The sequence below is a fragment of the Mirounga angustirostris genome, unplaced genomic scaffold (genome assembly GCF_029215605.1).
Source record: "Mirounga angustirostris isolate CCGP_5_RB_7025 unplaced genomic scaffold, mMirAng1.0.hap1 SCAF_4, whole genome shotgun sequence".
In the NCBI taxonomy this organism is placed as follows: Eukaryota; Metazoa; Chordata; class Mammalia; order Carnivora; family Phocidae; genus Mirounga; species Mirounga angustirostris.
Window position 1 is genome coordinate 115725290 of NW_026991712.1, and position 14476 is coordinate 115739765.

The 14476-nt window shown below is 46.2% G+C and overlaps 1 protein-coding gene across 9 annotated transcripts in view; it reads right to left on the bottom strand.

Annotated features, from left to right (window-relative positions):
* The window catches only part of LRRC8D (leucine rich repeat containing 8 VRAC subunit D), a 115952-nt gene extending 105963 nt beyond the window's left edge, over positions 1–9989 (bottom strand). For 2 of the 9 annotated variants that reach the window (XM_054512755.2, XM_064588863.1), the window contains exons 1-3: positions 9228–9675; positions 8783–8827; positions 1633–1838 (exon numbers count right to left, since the gene is read on the bottom strand). The gene's annotated coding sequence lies outside the window, so the exon portion shown is untranslated. Of the gene's footprint in view, positions 1–1632; positions 1839–8782; positions 9114–9227; positions 9676–9706 lie in introns of those variants that run through there. The other 7 variants (XM_064588871.1, XM_045897242.3, XM_064588869.1 and 4 more) reach the window with 6 other exon arrangements.
* Positions 9990–14476: the final 4487 nt, after the last annotated feature.

Below are 14476 nucleotides of genomic sequence, written 5' to 3' on the forward strand. Positions count from 1 at the left end.
AAGGCTCCCTCTGGTTAGTGCAGAAACTGCAGATACAATTACAAAGTTTGGGCTTCGTACAGAATTTGCCACATACAAATAATGTGTAAGGAAAAGAACTAAGAGGGAAGGAAAACGTACCATAATAGACATCTGAAAAGAACTAGGTTAAAGAGAGAGAAAAGCATCCCTCCCTCTCTGGGGGTGTGTGTGCATGGGATGGGGGTGCGTTCGTGCAAGCTGTGTTAACACTGCAGACCATCTCCTGATCTGTACTTTATTATTAGCTGAATGTTAGGGTGAAAAATAAAACCGCTGAAGTAGAAATTCTAACAGAATGAATTCAATTCCCTGAAATGATTATACTTGAGTAGAACACATCTACAAATGGAGTATATGTATGTGATACAGATATATGGATATTGATTTGACTCGTTGTTCAGTGGACATAGATAGGATTATTTATTGTTTCACTGCAGATGTTTGCTATGGCATTAGTTTAGCAAGCACTTGGACGTAACACCTTACAGACACGAGCTACGTCTGTATCTATTTATGGATAGCAACCACTGTAAGGTCACATCTCCTGAGGAAGAGTTTACTCCTTCGACACATACTACTACCTGTGGCACTCCATCACCAACACTGAGGACAAGAGACCAGGCCTAGAGAAGTCACCACAACAAGTGATTTTAAAATACCCTCTCGGGGCGCCTGGGTGGCTCAGTCGTTAAGCGTCTGCTTTTGGCTTAGGTCATGATCCCAGGGTCCTGGGATCGAGCCCCGCATCGGGCTCCCCGCTCTGTGGGAAGCCTGCTTCTCCCTCTCCCACTCCCCCTGCTTGTGTTCCCTCTCTTGCTGTGTCTCTCTGTCAAATAAATAAATAAAATCTTTAAAATACCCTCTCAGTTCTAGGATAAACTTACCCTCAAGTGGTTTTACTCTGATTGGTACTTTTGAGAATGCTGTGCGCTGGCGAGAACACAGGCCTGGAAGCCAGGAGACCCAGGTACCACTACAATCCCCTCTTCACAGCTTGTGTTCACAGGTTCAGATCTGATCCCTGAATGAGGAACACGAGCCAGACAGGTTGGAAGGTCCCTCTCCACACCTCAAAATCCCATTCTCTTATTTGTTTTTTTTTGGCAAGAATATGAATAGGTATCATAAAATGAATACAAAGCAATACAAGAGAAATGAGAACAGTAGATAAGAGAACAGGCTTTGAAATGACAAGTGTAGTTTCAAATTCTACCTCCACCACCTCTGGTTTTTTTGCAAACCACATCACCTCTCAAGCCTCAGTTGCCTCATCTGTAAGATGGGAGTAGTCCACTTTCCACTCAGGATTGCTTTGAGGATTGAATGAGAATGCATGTAAATTCCAGGGCATAGGCTTGGACAATCAGGAAATGCCTAATAAATAGTTATTAGCATTAATTTGGGGTATTCCACAAATCGTCCAATTGCTTCTTGAGCAGTTAAGTTAAAAAAGAAAATTAGCTATATCTGATAATAAATTGATTTTTAAAGCTTATTCAGTCGGGTAGCATCATGGAGACCATTTTCCAAAGAATTTTAATTTTCAAATACTTCTTAGAACTAAGCTTGGAACAATCAGTGACGAGAATTTTGACTGACGGTACTTCATACCCGATGTGATGGGCATGAATCTGTCCTGTCTCCATTGCAGCTCTTGGGTGATCAACATCCTTCAGCAGGAATGGCTGTCTTGCACTTCCTTTCTTCTCCTGCTTTGTAGAATTCATTGCAGTGTTGGTGATCTGTTGACGCGGAGATTTAGCAAAGGAATTTATGGGTTGCTGGGGAAGTGAAGCCTTCTCTGGCAACGTTCCTAACTGTTACCAGCAAGCAGAAGAGGAAAGTAAAAAGGGTTTTAAGAAATGTTCATAATGGAATCTAACGTTGACATGCATGAGCCCTGCCCAGCAGCAGGTGTCCATAAGAGGATATGGACATCTTGAAAACCTCAGAGCAGTGGTCATTCCAGACTTGATTTCAGACTAGTAAAATCTGAAAGGAAGACTGTCATAAAATTGCCAGGGCTTAGGTGACCAAGAAGTGACCTGAAAAACTAAACCATCACCATCCTTCACAAGAGGAAAAACAATAATACCTCAAAGTAGGAAGAACCCAAGATTTTTTTTAAAAAGACCTTTTAAACAGAATAAACTCAGCATTAAAATCAAAACTGAAAAGCTTGCCACATTGTCTCCCTTCTTTTCTTTCGCCCTAGGCTGGGGAACTGCCACCACGGACCCCCTCTGGAATGGCCTTCCAGTTGGCCCCATTATGCCACCCGGTCGGGGATGCAGCACCTCATGGAAGCACGAAGGGCCACACTGTGAACCATCCAGTGTCTTGGTCATCACCTTCCAAGGATACAGATGTATCCTTAGAGCTCCATGTTTGTCTTAGTAACTAATTGTGAGCCTGTCAGCCACAAATGTTTCGAAACTTTTTTGAGAGTGTCTTCAGTCAGTACCCAGCCTTTGTGTAGGCTCTGTAAGACAGTGGTTCTCAGTCTCAGCTCTACATATGGAATCACTTGGGGGTAGAGAGAGCTCTTTTCTTTTTCCTTTTTTCTTTTTTTTTTAAGATTTTATTTATTTATTTGACAGAGAGAGAGACAGCGAGAGAGGGAACACAAGCAGAGGAAGTGGGAGAGGGAGAAGCAGGCTTCCCACTGAGCAGGGAGCCTGATGCGGGGCTCGATCCCAGGACCCTGGGACCATGACCTGAGCCAAAGGCAGACGCTCAACAACTGAGCCACCCAGGCCCCCAGAGAGAGCTCTTTTCAAAATGAAACTCCACTCCCAGAGATTTTGATTCAACCTAGGGCTCAAGTAACTTTAAAATATTCCCCAGGCTGACTTGGATGAGAGCCAGGCAGGGCTGAGGAAAACTGGTGCTGTATTTTTTTTTGCCTTCACCCTGAATTTAGGTATTACAAAACTGTCAGGTACACCTCTTTGGGCATTCCTTCAGGGGACAAACATGAGCGGAGGGCCTGCCATGTGCCAGGAACTAGGAAATCAGTGGAGAACAAGACAGATACACCCCTGCCCTCACCAGGCGGACAGGGTACCCGAGAAACAGACAAGGAGGCGGGTAACCGAAATACCACTTTCGGGCTTCCTGGGATGAGGTGAACATTCCAGATTCCTCCATCCTTATCCTTGTGGTTTCATGGGTTTCAATAACATGTCCCGACGATCTTCTTTCCAGATACTAAAAATCCCAATATTTTTATCAGAAAAGCAGACGGGCAAGGCCCTGTCCTTGTGGAGCCTCCATTCTAGCAGGAATGCCTACATTTTCTAGGTACCATTACATTGGTTGCCCCAACTCCAGGGTCTTTCCTAAAGTCAGGTGCCCCAGCTTTGAACAAAGCACAGTGGAAACTCAAATAAGATTGTTTTGTTTGGTTTCCACAATCTTTTTTTTTTTTCCCAAAATCTTTTTGATGGAGCTTAGCGTTTCCTGTCTTTTTTAATCTGCAAGAGCAAGTTGGGACAACACTGTGAAAGTGTTTTTGAAGTCCTTTCCTGGGTCTTGCCACCAAAACACCACCCTCTGACAGTTCCATAATTTCTCTCTTAGTACCTGACCTCCTATTGCCCAGAGAAACTCACCTGCAAATCTTCTGATGACTCACATATCCTAATACGGTTGCCCTGGAGTAAATCCCCATTGGTTAGTTATTTCATAATTCAGAAGAGCTTGCTGTCATCTGTAAACCTAGAAATTCCACTGTGTGCTCCTTCTTTTGGATCAATTATGTAAATAAGGCCTGGGGGACCCACTGTTTACACATCTCCAAGCAGAGGAGAAATCTTTATCCTAGCCTTTATTTGTGGTCTTTAAGGCTGATGAATTCTAATGCCTGCTCTGTCACTTCATGTGTAAGCTACAGCTAGTCACATCACCTCCCTGGGCCTCGATTTTCTCATCTACGAAATTCGAGTGTTGATACCTTCTATAAAATTCTACCTTTCTGGTCAAAGAGTACATCACATCCTTAATTCCAAGGTGACTTCAAGTTTGATACAGCCCTTAAAAGTATAAAAGGACAATACCTGGGGGTTTTCCAATATTTCCCCCCTTCAAGAAATCTCATACCTTCACAAAACATCCCTTCTCTCAGGAAAATCCCTCATCTCCAGAGGACATGGACAGGTGTCCCACGTGGACGAGAACGGAAGGGAGAGCAAAGGGACTGACCATCTGGACAGACAACACACCAGCAGGGTATTAGGGCACAACGGACATTCCTAACAAAGAAGGTGCACACGTTAGCTGTGAGATCTGTAATTTTGTTCTAGGGCTCTCAACGATGTTAGATGGCTACCACCCCAAACAAATAATTTATTTAAATCTAGTTTGTTGAATAGATCTAGAACATTTAGGGAACTTGGCACTAAGTTCTTTCTGAACTGCCTGCTTCAAAAAACATCTAAGCATGGTGATTTCCTAATGTCATTTCAGAGATGACATGTGAAATCTGGTAAGTATGAAATTATACCAATGACAAGCTAAATCCCAATTCTGGGGGAAAAGGCTTGTTTCTAAGCCCCAATCCTCTCTCCTTCCCCAAATATAAAGCTGTCACTAATGAAGTATTTTGGGCGTACTAACAAAAAGAAAACGAAAAAAAAGCTTGGGCCAAGTGGGAATCAAGTTCATACGTGTTTTTTTCAGTACCACTTATCCTATTTACCTCTTCACAAATTTCAAAAGCAACTCTGATCTGGCAAGCTTCAGATTTACACAGAACATTAGAAATTCTCTCCCAGATGTCTAAACAGTATTACAAAGACCCCAGAGGATGGAGTACTAATTTCAGAAGCTTGCAATAGACTCAAATAATTTCAAAAGGGCATCACAGGTGCAAACATTTGCAAAAGCTAAATGCAATGTAGTTTGACCACAAACACAGATTTCTCAGAAGCCCCTAAACTAAAGGCCAGTCAACCCTTGGAATTCACCTCCATCACTCAGCACCCCAGGTCCGGAATGGGACTAACAGTGCCAAACTACTGGATTGTGTGCAGTATTAATATAGGCGGCTACATGGGCGCCTGGGTGGCTCAGTTGGTTAAGCGACTGCCTTCAGCTCAGGTCATGATCCTGGAGTCCCAAGATCGAGTCCCACATCCGGCTCCCTGTTCGGCAGGGGGTCTGCTTCTCCCTCTGACCCTCTTCCCGCTCGTGCTCTCTGTCTCTCATTCTCTCTCTCGCAAATAAATAAATAAAATCTTTAAAAAAAAAAAATACAGGCGGCTACAAAGCTTTTGGCTAAGTCATCCTCTACTCCTCTCTCAAAGGATTAGAAGGCAGAAGCAAGATTTTAAAATCTCAAAAGACCTTAAGACTGGACCAAAATAAATAGGACAGCACTGAACATGGACAAAAACAAACCAAAAAACTTCCATTCGATTTCACACACATACAAAGATCTGCCCAATGAATACAAGGATGTAGCAGCTCGTACAAGAAATATCTGGATGTTCTGACTGTTTGGACAGAACCTATACATGGATCTGTCCTAGCTACATGCTATTTTTTTTTAAGGCAGTTTTTTAAGTTTAAATTGCAGTAAATAGATGCTTATGCCTTGGTTTCAGGAAACAGCTGTCCTACTGTACTCTTTGTTGACCAGAACACATTTCAATTACCGTATTCAATTCCAGACACTGTTACTCTCCATGTGAGATGCTGACAAAGAAGACATCTACAAACCATGTCCCACACAGGATTATGAAAAGAAGTGGACTATTTTGCACCAAGAACAGGGGAAGGATACATCATACTTTCTTTGTGAAAGATGTCAAAGGGCTGTCCTATTGATGTGGGAAGTTCCCAGGAGGCAGTCTTCAGCTCAAATAATAATCATACATAGTTCAAAGATACAACGACATGTCTTCATAAGTACAGAGTTCCCTGTTTCTGGGGGTGTCTAAATAGAGGCTGCCTAGCAAGTGCAAGAATTTACTAAAGAAGTTAGACCAGGACCTCTCTACAATTCCAGTTCTGATTCCATGATTTCCCACCTGCCCAATATTATACTGCCCTGCTGGCTCATCTGCCACAATCTCTTGAAAACGCCCTTTTCTTCTGATTAGGTTTTGCCCAGATCCTAATCACTTCAGGCCTGAGCACAGCAGAAGTCTCCTAGATTGGCTTCCCAACCTTGACGTCCCTCCTCATGTGTCAAGAACCACCTCCTTCAAGGCCTATTCTGAGATGTAACTTCACTTCACAGTGACCTTTCTGGTTACTGTCTAGAGCAGGATTTCTCAACCCTGGCACTACCGACATTTTTGCCAGGATAATTCTTTGTTGTGGGGGCTGTCCCGGGCATGGCAGGAGGAATGCTGAGCAGGATCCCTGGCTTCTATCCACTAGATGTCAGTAGCACCTGCCTCCCAGCTATGACCAAAAAAATGTCTCCAGACATTGCCAAATGTTTGCTGGGAGGCAAAATCACCCCTTGTTGAGAACCACTCTTCTTGAGGCAAATGATTAACACCACTGACCCGTGGTTCAAGTTTTCCACTAACTAGATTCCCCCTACCTTCATCAGTCATGGTCTCTGCTCCAGCCAGGCAAACCTACTTACTATCTCTGACTTGTGACAAAGCTCACTGCTTCCCCTAACACATGCTCCTTCCCTTTTTCCCAAAGCCCACAACACTTTCATCTGGCTCCAAAAACACTTTCCATTTCAGTATTCCTTGACCTTTGAGAAAAATGTAATCCTTTGCAGCTTGTGGTGTCCTCACCCATACCTGTCTTACCGGCCCTCTATCTGTACACGAATCCTCTCCTTCCTCGTTAAGGAACCACAGCATCCCCTCTGGTTCTCTGCTTGCTGCTAGCACTCAGTAAATCCTGATTGGTATTTCTTAGAATGTCAAACATCAGCTCCAATTACACGTGGAAAATATGTGAAATCCCTTACCAACTACCATTGCAAGAATGCATGAGATCGTGAGTATACAGTTTGAACAAAAGTTTGACTTCTTCATACGTAGTGCCAATCCACCTACATGACTGGGATTGAACCAAGTCTAACTTCCATCATATAGCTACCAAAACAATTTAGCTACTGGGACAAGACAAACACATCAAAATTTTGTAAAATTAATCAAAAAAGCTCAGCACAATGTAAAAGTTAAGGGGGAAAGGCCAAGTTCTGACCGAGTTTTTTTTGTTTTTTTTTTTTTAAAGATTTTATTTATTTGACAGAGAGAGACACAACCAGAGAGTGAACACAGCAGGGGGAGTGGGAGAAGCAGGCTCCCCAGGGAGCAGGGAAGCCCGACATACCCTGAGCTGAAGGCAGACGCTTAATGACTGAGCCACCCAGTCACCCCTCTGACCAAGTTTTTAAAAATTCTGTAAACCTTGGCAAGGAGGAAAAGATGTGACTATGGCTCCATACTCCCCCCCCCCCCCCCCCCCGCTCTCTGTTCAATGCATCACCAACTACTCAACATGGTAACGGAAGAGACTGGGGGACTGGGTCATCTAAGGACAGTCTCCTTTTCCACCTGCTAACGTGTTAAGTTTTAATCAACAAAGTACACACACACCCTCAATAAAAATGAGACAAATCTAAGATAAAATGTTCAAATATATAAATAAACCATGCCAATTCAATATTTAGATTTTTTTTTCCAGCTCCATGTTTTAACTAATCATTTTATGGGAGGCTCCCTACCTAACCTATAGAGATCAAACACTCCAAATCAACTTTGCTGGATCCTTACTTTAACTCATCTCAGGATCTTTCCTCTCTCTTGCTTTGGCATCTTAACAGGGTTTTAGTCAACTGATGTGGAAGGCAGGAGAAGCGACAACTCTACTCCTCTCCTAGCTGATGGTAGGTGTTTGGTTAGTATTTTGTGGACAGTAAAAAGAAATGTTGTCTAAAGACCTCATTTACTGGTTATGGTGCAGGATTCTTCCCATAGGTCAGTAAAAAGCAGAGGTCCCAGAAACTTTGGTGGGGAAGGTCTGAATCACTGTCATCCTTGGCACTCGGAAGTGCCCTTTGGTTGTTTATGAGGTAAACAGCCCTCACCATTACTGCAGACAAGAATTCCTTGCCTGTGCAGACTCTTTCAAAGTCCAGCACAGAACACAAAATAGGTGCTCAATAAACGCTGCCTGGCTGGAATTTTATCATCAAAGCTAAGGAGGGACGCCTGGATGGCTCAGTCCGTTAAGCCTCTGCCTCAGTCCGTTAAGCCTCTGCCTCAGGTCCTGATCCGAGGGTCCTGAGATAGAGTCCTGCATCCGGCTCCCTACTCGGTGGGGAGTCTGCTTCTCCCTCTGCCTGCAACTCCCCCTGCTTGTGCTGTCTCTCTGACAAATAAATAAATAAATAAAATCTTAAAAAAAAAAAAAAAAGCTAAGGAAAGCTTCCAGAAGTTAGCTCTCTTTACTCCTGTACCTCCTTCAAAATAGGTCCTCATAGCTTTCTCTGCTCAACAAGAAATATTTTTCAAATTCAAGGAAGAGGAACGGAGGAAATCTGCAAAGCAGAGGGAACCATGTAGGAGTCCAAGGAGCTCAAGTTGGGCCCCACGGTTGGCTAGGGCCCCCCAGTACCTATTCTCCATCTTTCTGCCTACCTCTTCAGTACTTGCTCCCACTCACCTTTGCGGTTCTTTCTTTTCCTGAAGCCCTACCTCCCCACCTTCTGCCACACAACCCCCCAAGTGCGTGCCCGTTGGGACCGCAAATCCCCTCTTCCGCTACAGCAGGGACCTACCTCTCCTCCCTCGAACCTGCAGCAGCTCTTCTTCACTGTGGCTGGCTTTTTAAAAAAACACAAAACACAAAAGAAAAGCCCGCCTAAAGCCAAAACCCCAATTTCTTTATCCCTAAAGGATACCCCAAATTAGGGGGGGACATTAAGAGGAAGGCCTCTATCAACCCTCCAGGAAGCAACTTCCCCCAATCCTCCTTCCCAAGCCCCTGGCCAGGATAGGAGCAGAAGTCCCTTTCCCAAGCGCCCACGCCTTCAAACAAGCTAGAAGCGGATTATACCGGTACCCAACCCGGAGATGGCCCGCGGCGGGCAGGGTGCACCTGCGGGCCCCCAGCTCCCTCCCTCCCGCTCGGGGGGCGGGGCGCGGCCCTCATTCCCCGCCCAACCCACCCGGCGCGGGAAGCGGGCGAGGGGGAGGCGTTTCTGGAGAAGTTAAAGGGCTCACCTTCTGGGCTCCCGGCCAGCAAGGCCAGACACCGAACACCCACCTCCGAGAGGAGTCAGCGGAGCCGAAACCGGGTCTCCCCGCCCTCCCGACTGCGTGGACGGGGGCGAGAGGAGGGAGCGCGCACGAGGGGGAGCCGGAGGGAGGCAGTCCGCACTCTCCCCTCCCAGGGCCCACCGCCGCCGGCGCCCGCAGCTCCAGCAGCTCCAGCAGCTCCAGCAGCTCCAGCAGCTCCAGCAGCTCCGAGCGGCACAGTCTTCCGGGCCCGGGCGGCCGCAGACCGGAGACCAGCGCAGCCCCGCGCGCCGCCCGCATCCCCCCCGGCCCCCGCCCCTCGCGGCGAGCTCCCGGCAGCAGCCTCAGCTCCCACCGCGGGGCCGGACGCCCGCGCCGGGAGAGGGGCGCGCTTCGCCTCCGGGGCGGCTCCCAGCTGCGCGGCCCCGGCCCACTGCCCCGGCCCCGGAGAGGCGCGCACCAACCTTGCGGCGCAGCCCGGGCAGCTGGGCCGCCGAGCCACGGCTTATGCGGAGGCGGGAGGTGGCGGCATCACCTGCGGCGGGCGGCGGCTGCACCGGGACGCGCCGGGGCGGCGAAGGCGCGCGGCGCCCTGGACCCTGCTCCCGCGGCCCCGCCCGCGGCTGCCACCTCGAAGCGCGGCGGAGGAGCCGGGGCACCACGGGCGGCGGCAGCGGCGGCGACGGGAGCAGCAGCGCATGACTCTGTAACGGGGGGAATTAGACAAAGCGTAACATGGACTCCGGGCCCGTGCAGGCGCTGCAGCTCCGGGACCAACCGCGGCCGGCGAGCGCCGCGACTGGCCCGGCCGCAGCCAATGGGGCGGGCTCGGGCCTCCATGTGACGGCAAGCACTCGCCCCCGGCCGCACGGCCGCGCCCGCCGCGGGCCGGGCTCACCGGCGGCGGCTGCCTGGCCAGTTAGGCGGCCCAGGGTCGGGGACTGGCGGCGAGAGGCTGCCAGAGGCCGGGCAGGTGCCTGGGGCGGGGATGACCGCCGGTCACCGGAAGACTTACCTGCCAAACGTCTACCTGAACAGGGCGCCGTGCCAGGCAGCCGCTGTCGCCTGGCGGGAGCGGGGCAAGGGCAGCAACCTTCGCCCTTCCTGGGTCTTTTGACTAAAACTCTGATATTAAGACGTAGGGAGAAACGCCATGAAGTGGTAGGGGGACATTTGCGTAAGTCATTCAAGCAGTTTCCAACCCAGGAGAAAGTCCTTGCCTCGGATTTGGGGCACTCACAACTTTATCTTGGCACGAATAGCTACCCAGCCTCATGGGGTCCGTCTCTGCTATGAAAGACCTATTGGAGAGTCAGTTCTTGTTTTAGTCCAAGTCTACTCTTTTTTCCCCATTCTTTTTTGCCAAAATTGTCTTGTGTCTGAAGCAGGCAGATGAAAGGTTGTCCTCTGCTGAGAGGTGTTTTCCAACCTGATAGTTTTTCTTCTTGTTTTTGTTGTACGATGGAAATGTATTTCCCATCTTTCTCGTGGGTGGGGAGAAGCAGGGATAAAGAAATAAGGCCAGGAGGGATGTTCGGAATTGTTGGTTTATAACAAGACAAATGGTTCCAGCCCAATACTTCAGTATCTCCTTTTATCGGAATCCACCCTTTTCTGTGAACAATGGGAAGTCTCATCTCTATCAGGATCTCTCCTTGTCAGTGAATGTTCAATCAACATTTACTCAGCGTCAATGTTCTTTGTAAACATGCGGCACAAAATGGGAAGGGCGCTCAGGAAGGTGTGTGTTCAGATACAGCAAGGCCTTACAAAGAGTGGTTTTCTAAGGTTTCAGGAAGGGCTTCGGGACCCTGGCGTAGTGAGCCCTTGTGGATCAGGCACTGAAAGTGAAGAAGGGCAGCCTGGCAGGGAGGAGTACGAACAGAGGTCCAGAGCATGCTCAAGGGACTGTTCTAGACTAGTTACAACATGACACTAGATTTTGAGTCCTTCTGACCTCTTGCATTCTCACTTTCCTTGCCCTGTCCCTCACGAGCCAGGAGTCTCTCCTATTCCACACACCCAGCCAAGAAGGAGGTGTGTGGGCAGGGGCTGTGTGGTAAGTGATCTAATCACAGTACCAGATTTGCTCATCTGGGAGGTTAGAGCAGTTTTAAAACTGTTAACATCTAGTGGTATAATATTTTGATTGAAAACACCCCACTATTATAACTAATTTGGAACGGTTTGCTGTTTGTAAAAACACTTTGTCCCACGTTTTGATCTTCCCTGAGCTTTAAACTATGATTCTAGATCTGAGAGAAATATGATTTCAAGATTGGTATAAATTGAGAGAAAAAAAGTAATAATCAGAAAACAGTCAAATGTGGAGAAACAGATATTCACACATACTATATGCGTGAGTACAAATTGGGCAAATCCCTTTGGAGGACAGTTTGGCAATTTTGGAAGAAATAAGTGTGTGTTCTCTTTGACCAGGTCATTCCACATCTAGGAGTTTATACTTCAGGCTTATATATGCAAAAATGATGTATTTCAGAAATATTTACACATGTGTATAAAAACATATGTACAGGCATGTTTGTAATAGCAAAAACATGTAATAGTGTACAAGTCTAATAACCGAATCCCAGTAGGAAACTATTTAAGCAAGCTCTGCTAGATCTGTAAAAGGAAACTGTACGTAGCCACTCATAAAAATAAGATAAATCTACTTGTACATGGAAGAGTGTCCAAATCTATTAAGTGAAAAAAGCAAACCGCAGAACAATATAGATAGCATGATCCCATTTGTATTTGCATTTTTTTGTCTCAAAACATACATGTTATCAGACACACACTTAGAGGAAATCTGGAAGTACATGTAAGAAGCAGTTAACAGTGGTTATGTCTGAATGTGATATCACTATGGCCATCCACTTTCTGTTATAAAGTTCTGTGTGTTTGCATTGCTTTCATGTTGAGCACATATTTGATGACAAGAAAAATAATAAAAACATTTTTTTTAAAGATTTTATTTATTTGCCAGAGAGAGACACAGCGAGAGAGGGAACACAAGCAGGGGGAGTGGGAGAAGGAGAAGCAGGCTTCCCACGGAGCAGGGAGCCTGATGTGGGACTCGATCCCAGGACCCTGGGACCATGACCTGAGCTGAAGGCAGACGCTTAATGACTGAGCCACCCAGGCACCCCAGTAAAAACATTTTTTTTAAAGATTTTATTTATTTATTTGACAGAGAGAGACACAGTGAGAGAGGGAACACAAGCAGGGGGAGTGGGAGAGGGAGAAGCAGGCTTCCCGCGGAGTGGGGAGCCCGATGTGGGGCTCGATCCCAGGACCCTGGGATCATGACCTGAGCCGAAGGCAGACGCTTAACGACTGAGCCACCCAGGCGCCCCACAATAAAAACATTTTTAAAGGTAAAATTGGTAAGAGCTCTACCAACAACAAGTAATGAAAGATCATTCTGATGGTCCAGGATGTAAAAAGTTGTCTGCTTTCCTTATACCCCAAGGAAAACAAATAGGAAGAGGACAGCAGAGGACAATAACAGATATGACACTGGATTCAAAATTAAGGAATGTGACAGAAAAGGAATCTGAGGCTAACTCCAGATACGTCTACAGGGTTGGGGGGACACAATAAGGTTTCAAGGAAGTTGTGTCTAACAGAAACTTACAGAGGGCACTTACTATCCTTTGCTGAGTTGTGATGGTCAGGAATCAGCAACCGTTCTAGCACCTGGTAATCACACTAATAATAACCAGTGCTAGGCACCCCTCTAAGTACTTTACATATGTTCCCTTTTAGTCCTCACAGCAACCCTAGGAGATAGATACTATTCCTATCCTTGTTTTTTAGGACTGGAGACAAAGGCTTGAAGAGGTTATGTAATTAGCTCAAGTTCACACAGCCTATAAGTGGCTCTAGAGGTAAGCATTTAAAATACTGTCTAATGCAGCCATCAAAAGGAATGAGATCTTGCCATTTGCAACGACGTGGATGGAACTGGAGGGTATTATGTTGAGCAAAATAAGTCAAACAGAGAAAGACATGTATCATATGATCTCACCGATATGAGGAATTCTTAATCGCAGGAAACAAACTGAGGGTTGCTGGAGTGGGGGGTGGGGTGGGAGGGATGGGGTGGCTGGGTGATAGACATTGGGGAGGGTATGTGCTATGGTGAGCGCTGTGAATTGTGCAAGACTTGAATCTCAGATCTGTACCTCTGAAACAAATAATGCAATATATATTAAGAAAAAAAAGAAGAAGAAGAAGGTAGCGGGAGGGGAAGAATGAAGCAGGGGAAATCGGGAGGGGTAGACGAACCATGAGAGACAATGGACTCTGAAAAACAAACTGAGGGTTCTAGAGGGGAGGGGGGTGGGAAGATGGGTTAGCCTGGTGGTGGGTATTGAGGAGGGCATGTTCTGCATGGAGCACTGGGTGTTATGCACAAACAACGAATCATGGAACACTACATCTAAAACTAATGATGTAATGTAGGGGATTAACATAAGAATAAAAAAATACTGTCTAAAAGGACCATTTGAGATAAAGGCCATTATATGTGCATCTCTTTCTAGTAAGTATTGTAATTCTAGATTGATTTGTGCTTACCTAAACCATAGCACTTGGCATGCCCTGAGGCACTCAGTAATACTGAATGAATGAATGAATGAATGATCGACTTTCCTATAGAGAAGAATCTGAGCTCCTTGGAGGAGCGATTTTGCATTGTTCCTTTTTTTATCACCTGGTAGAGTGCCCAACAGGTGGTAAGCAATGGGAATTTCAATAATCTGTAAACATGTTTTTGAAATATTGTGCAGAAATCAAGCTTTATAAATTGATCCCAAATACACTGGGGTAGCTTATGAATAATATCATGATGAATTCCTTGTAGAATGAAGAATAGCCCTGGGGCACAGGGCTAAATCTGGATACACCTGCATAACCATACATAAATAAATACAGACTATATTTGCTTGGAAAATGGCGGTCATGCTGAAGAGCTGAAGGGATACAAAATTTCAAGTTACTTAAGCCTCTTTTTCTCTCACCTCCTGGTTTCTGAAATGGGGAGAACGATACACATCTTAAGTTATTGTGAGGCCAAGGACTAACTGACATATGGAAAGGGCTTAGCTAAGTGCCTAGAACATAGGCATTGCTCAGTAAATGTTACCTATTATAAGTGTGTCCATATAGTATAAATGTGACCCAATTTCCCTTTTTTTTTTTTTAAGATTTATTTATTTTAGACATAA